General features: G+C 39.9%; 1 protein-coding gene across 1 annotated transcript in view; it reads right to left on the bottom strand.

The window, feature by feature from the left end:
- Nucleotides 1-3,946, bottom strand: part of LOC106948571 (uncharacterized) — a 26,707-nt gene extending 22,761 nt beyond the window's left edge. Inside the window, exon 1 of the mRNA XM_015034325.1 lies at nucleotides 3,691-3,946. The gene's annotated coding sequence lies outside the window, so the exon portion shown is untranslated. The remainder of the gene's footprint in view (nucleotides 1-3,690) is intronic.
- Nucleotides 3,947-5,502: the final 1,556 nt, after the last annotated feature.

Genomic DNA, 5,502 nt, shown 5'->3' on the forward strand with positions numbered 1-5,502 from the left:
CAGTTTTAGTCAACCCCCTTCAAATAAAGTGTTACTGAATTTTTTCTTTTAGGACACAATAAACTTACAAACAACAAACTTAACATTGTAAACATGTATTTATACACACTTACATTCACTCACACACCCACCATTCAAACCTGCATCTGTTTAGTTCCAAAAATATACAAAACCCTTTAGATTGAGAGAGAAAAATAACAAGACAATATATAAATAGAAACTGTATTCAAGACATCCACTTAGCCCTTGTGCATGCGAGGACTGAGGCAAACGTGGAGGATTTGTGCCAAATGATACAAGTTTTACGTGGGTGGGGTCGGTTGGACCCCATTTGTAAACACAATGTTAAAACATTCATTAATAAGCTCTGCCTTTAGTCCTTATGACAAATTATACTTTTTGATTCTTTTGCGAAATGTTGTAGTTGAAGTCATGAAGAAACTGCATCATGCTTTAGACGTCAGTTGTGGAGGTTTTAAAATGATAAACTTTGTCTTTGGATTCAGCTTGTTTACAGAGTAAATCTAGTAACGTCAGAAGGTTTGGCAGAGGGAAATCACCGCTGATGATCACACCAGACTTTATTGGATGTTCACATGCTGTAGTGTTGCCTTCAGTCAGTAAGTTGAAAGTTTAATATAAACATCAACCCAGAGAGGGAACGCTCTGGGAGAGCACAGATCCAGAACATGCAGTTCTCCATCAAAACAGCAGGTGGCAGCAGTGGCCTATGCTTACACAGCATATGTTTATAAGTACAAACCTATTTTTGATTCAAGAAAATATTTTTCTGTCTTCTGTGAATTATTTAAAAATGCAGCTGTTGGTTCAGGCACCGATCAGTTATTGCTCTTTCATCTAATTTGACTAAATTGAGGTACTTTTGCCACTTTGGGCCCAGTCGAAGTTCTAGTTACTCCTGCATAAACATCTGATTAAAAGGTCTAGAGCAGTGGTTCCCAAACTTTTTCTTCTGCGCCCCCCCAGTGGTTTCCAAACATTTTCTGCGCCCCCCCTATGGATTACAAATGGCTGTCTGGTTGAAACGACGCGTGTGACGGGGGAAGGGGGCATCAACTTTTTTGGGGGCAAAATGAATGTACGTAGCTGAAAATAGACACCAACATCGGTAGCTTATAAGGTACTTGTTAAGCTTAAGGTTCTGTATTGATATTAGCTAGTCATCTTTTAGCTAACACTACCTACATCCAACAGCTTTACTCAACTCAGTCGGTTAGTTTGGAGGGAAAAACTGTGAAAAGTTCTTTGCGTTTTGCTGGTTTGCTGCTGTGATTCTAACACAAACCTACGTAGCTCCGCACAGCAGCAGCAGGTCTCCTTCACAGGTGTAAACCCAGCGCGAGCGTCGTACCGTTCATGTTGCGTTTAAAGGCGGCTCGGAAAAACAGGTTACAGCATGTTAACAACGGATAAAACAGTTTTAACTGCTGATAAAAGTGACAGAGGACACAAATATGGGAGGTGTGGAAGTCTCTACTGTATCAAATTGACATAGGAATAACAGAGTTGGCCATTCTAAGGTAAAAACCCAGCGCATACAGTGTTCATGTTTTGTTTTGTTTTTTTCATCCAGACGGCTTCCCGCGCCCCCCCTGCAATGACACGGGGGCGCGCCCCACAGTTTGGGAACCTCTGGTCTAGAGGAAGATTTTCCCTCCAGGATGTCTTTGACACCCCCACTTATTGCTCAAGGTTAGTTTAACAAATGTCTTCCTGTCAGAAGTTTGTTCCACCTTAGAGTGTTTATTTCCTCGCTGAAGGAGGAAAGCATGAGATAAACAGAGGAACCAGGAGGTGCAACATTCAGAGGTGGAGAACGCAGCAGCACCATTCCACTCAGCTAAAAGTTAAAACAGCCGTCCAAGAAATCCCTCCAGTTAAAAAGTATTTGGTAATAAAATAATAAGTAATAAAATGCTACCCAATGAGTAAGGATCAAAACTTACTCACTTCAGACTGTTAACATTGTGGACTGAAATAAAAAATTACACAAATAAATAACACAACTAAAAAAACTAAATTCAGTCAGAAGAAACACTATAACATTCTGTTTTCAGGTGATGTTGTTTTGAGGTGACGTATATATAACAGTGAAGAACTTCTAGTTAAGATAGTTCTAACATTCAGGGAACAGATAGAAGTAATTTGATTCTTTATTTAGCCACTTCCTCCCCAACCAACATGGTGGATGTCTGGGCTGAACGCTGCTGTGATTCAGTTATTAATAATAATTTAGAGGCAATAAATTAATTTATTGACCAAAGGTAAACAGTTTGGTGCTTCCAGTTCCAGCTCCAATCATACGACTGTCAGCTGAAAATGTGATTTTCCTCAGCTGATTTCAGAGCTCATTGCTAACAGCTAGCTAAAGAGCTAGCAAAAGAACTAGCTAAATAATGGAGGGTCCTAATGCTACAATACTCACGAATGTATTTAAAAATGCAAAAACTATTTTACTTTAATTTTATTAATTTCAAACGGCATTAGTTAAGAAAGTGATTAATTTTATCTGTAATTTATTAACGACAAAATAGGGTTGCCACCCGTCCCGTAAAATACGTAATCGTTCCGTATTTGGCTGTTAAATGTTGCGTCCCTTATTGAACTGATACGGGACGCGTTTTGTTGTGTATTTCTATAAATGTCGGATAGACACGCCTATCACACACATATCAAAACTAATTGTAACAATAATTACCTAAATAAAACACAGGAAATATTAACTTATCGCTTATTATATCAAATGATGAAATATTGCTCCGTTTTTTGTTTTTGTTTCAAAAAACACTGACTGCCTTGGCCCTTGTGGTGAATTTGTTCCAGAACCAGCCATCAAACCTAGCTCCTTTTTTGCATAAATTATTCTGATAATATTAAAATACCAGAATGTTTACATAACTTTTATACTTTTGGCTGTCTGGGGATACATTTTGTTTATTAAATCAGTTACTCAGTACTTGAGCAGTTTACCAATTTACGTTTTACACTAATGTATGCTACTCTGATTGGAGTACAATTTTGTAGTACTCTATATATGAACTATTGCTCTATGGATCACTTTTTAAAAAAAAAATTCTGTGATAAATGGAAATGGCCAAAGAGCCTCCAAATGTTAAAGATGGAGGAGCAGACTAGATCAGAACCGGCAGGCTGGATCGGAACCAGAGAGGTTTACAGGAAAGCTGGTTCTGTTCGGCTAGTTTCCAGGAAGTTGCCGGGTCAACAGGCTGAAGGGAACCGGCACCGACTCAAAGTGAAACTCAGGTTTTGTTTCACTGACGATAAATTTAGATGCAGTTTGTTCTGGATCTGCAGAGACCTGAACCGGGTCACATGACATAACAAACTGCTTCAGGGTGTCCAATCCCACCCGACACTGTGACCTCTGACTTCTGGTTATCACATCACCAGACAGGTTACAGCTGATCGTTATAATTAGTTCACTGCCTGCAGCATCAGGAATTAGCAACCTTTGCTCCGGTTCCTGATTGAAACCGGAGCAACTGTTTCAGCTGCAGCAACTACTTCAGCTACAGCAACTGCTTCAGCTGCAGCAACTGCTTCAGCTGCCAGCTGACCAGCTGAGTGTTTCTGGTCTCTTTCTGCTGTTTTCTGATGAAACAGAAAGCTTCTGAATCCTGAAGATAATCTGAACAGAATGTGACTTACTGTGCTGGACGCTGCAGACAGAGTCCTGCTGTGTGTCCCTCAGTCCTTCCCAGCTGTCTGCTGCTGTGGGATGTTTCCTCATGGTCCGCTGCTTTTTAGGGGTATCTGCAGAGGACCAATCACAGCACAGTGTTGAGATGACATCAGAGGTTACAAAAAGTTTATTAGGGAACTCCCAGTGTGTGTGTGTGTTTATGTGTGTGAGCAGCTGCAGCATGAACTCAGGTTGTTCTGTCTGCAGACTCATGGCTGAGTCAGACTGTAGCTCCACCTGCTGGTCGACACAAGAACTCCAGGAAATAAAGTCAATAATAGACTGAATGAGTTTTTTTCCCTTCAAAATGTCTTTCTCTTTCTCAATGTCACATGCTGTTTTTATTTTTATTTTATTTTAATTATGTAAAGCACTTTGGAGGCCCTCCAGGAGGTGGTGGGGAGCCTCAGAAAGTTGGAAGGAAAATGAGAAAAAAAAAATGCAAAAAATATTAATCACATTTTAATTTATTTTTTATTATCATAAAATCTGATCTATTTTTTTTTCATGATCATGATGAAATGGGTTAAAGAAGCTGAAATGCTGCTGTGCTGATTGGCTGAGTCAGCGGCTTCCTGGAAACGGCAGAGGCAGCCATCTGTTTCCTGTAAACCACGTGGTTCTGGTTCTGATCCACCTTTAACCATTTCCTGCCACAGTGGAGGACAAGAGACACGTTTAAGGTCCAGCCATGTCCTCCTTAACCGACAGGCAGGAAATCCACTGTTTTAAATAAACAGTGGATTTTTATTTGTGGTTCTGTGTAGTAAGAACCACAAATATCCATCATTACTCAGAGAAGTGTCCAGGTACTGCGCCTACCTGAACGGTTCTCTGAATAACTGGTAAACAGTTGTTTCACCTACCTGAAACAACTGGTTGGTGATTTCAGGTTGGTAAAACAATCTATTGAAATATTTTTGCCATTTGCTTCTTACCGTTTTATCTGCTGATTTACCTGAATCAAAACGGAAAAAACAAACTGGATGAACCTTTTACCTGATGCTGCTGTTACACCTGAATTAGCAGCACAAAGACTGATTAAGAGTCACTAAGTTTTTCTCTAAGCTTCAGTTCCAGAGTGTAAGTTAACTTTCTGTCTGTCCTGATGAAATGTTTGTTAGCTTGTGAGCAGGGGTGAAAGTAGGCAAGTAAGGGGGAGCGACTGTCTGCTGTAAAAAAAAAATCAATGGGTTCACTGTCCAGCCGTGAGTGATTAGATTTTCAAGAACAATCTAAACACGACTTAATCAGTTAATAAATAACTTTTCCCCCATGTCATATCGTTTCTGAACTCTTCGTGCTTTACTAGAGCAGGGGTCCAATGATACGTCGATCGCGGAAGGTTTTGAGTCGATCTCAGCGGTTGGTGACAAACTGACGCTGAGACCAGCACGTCCTCCTCTGACACCTTATCAAAACGTTCAGAACTTTATTAAAGAACAAAAAATGAAAAGAAAAAACTTTAAATCAACAAAGCATGTTCAAATTAATGACCCAACAAAAATAATAATCTCAGTAATTATTGTTTCAACAAGGTGTTGCGCAATTCTGTGCGTTTGGGTTCCATTACCAAAATAACTAGCAGAGCAGGAGTTTAAAATTAACTAATCAACCACCGCTGTGTTCATGAGAGGCTTATTAATGATCGCAAAATAAATATCAAGCCTGCAAACCTAATATCGTAACGGACTGAATGTTATGTTTTTAACGTAATCTCTGCTCGGCGCGCAGGCGGTTGCCATGGCAACGGGTGGGCTTAAACGACAAAGAGAGAC

The sequence above is a fragment of the Poecilia latipinna genome, unplaced genomic scaffold, assembly GCF_001443285.1.
Source record: "Poecilia latipinna isolate Pla-1442-1.1 unplaced genomic scaffold, P_latipinna-1.0 Scaffold294, whole genome shotgun sequence".
NCBI lineage: Eukaryota > Metazoa > Chordata > Actinopteri > Cyprinodontiformes > Poeciliidae > Poecilia > Poecilia latipinna.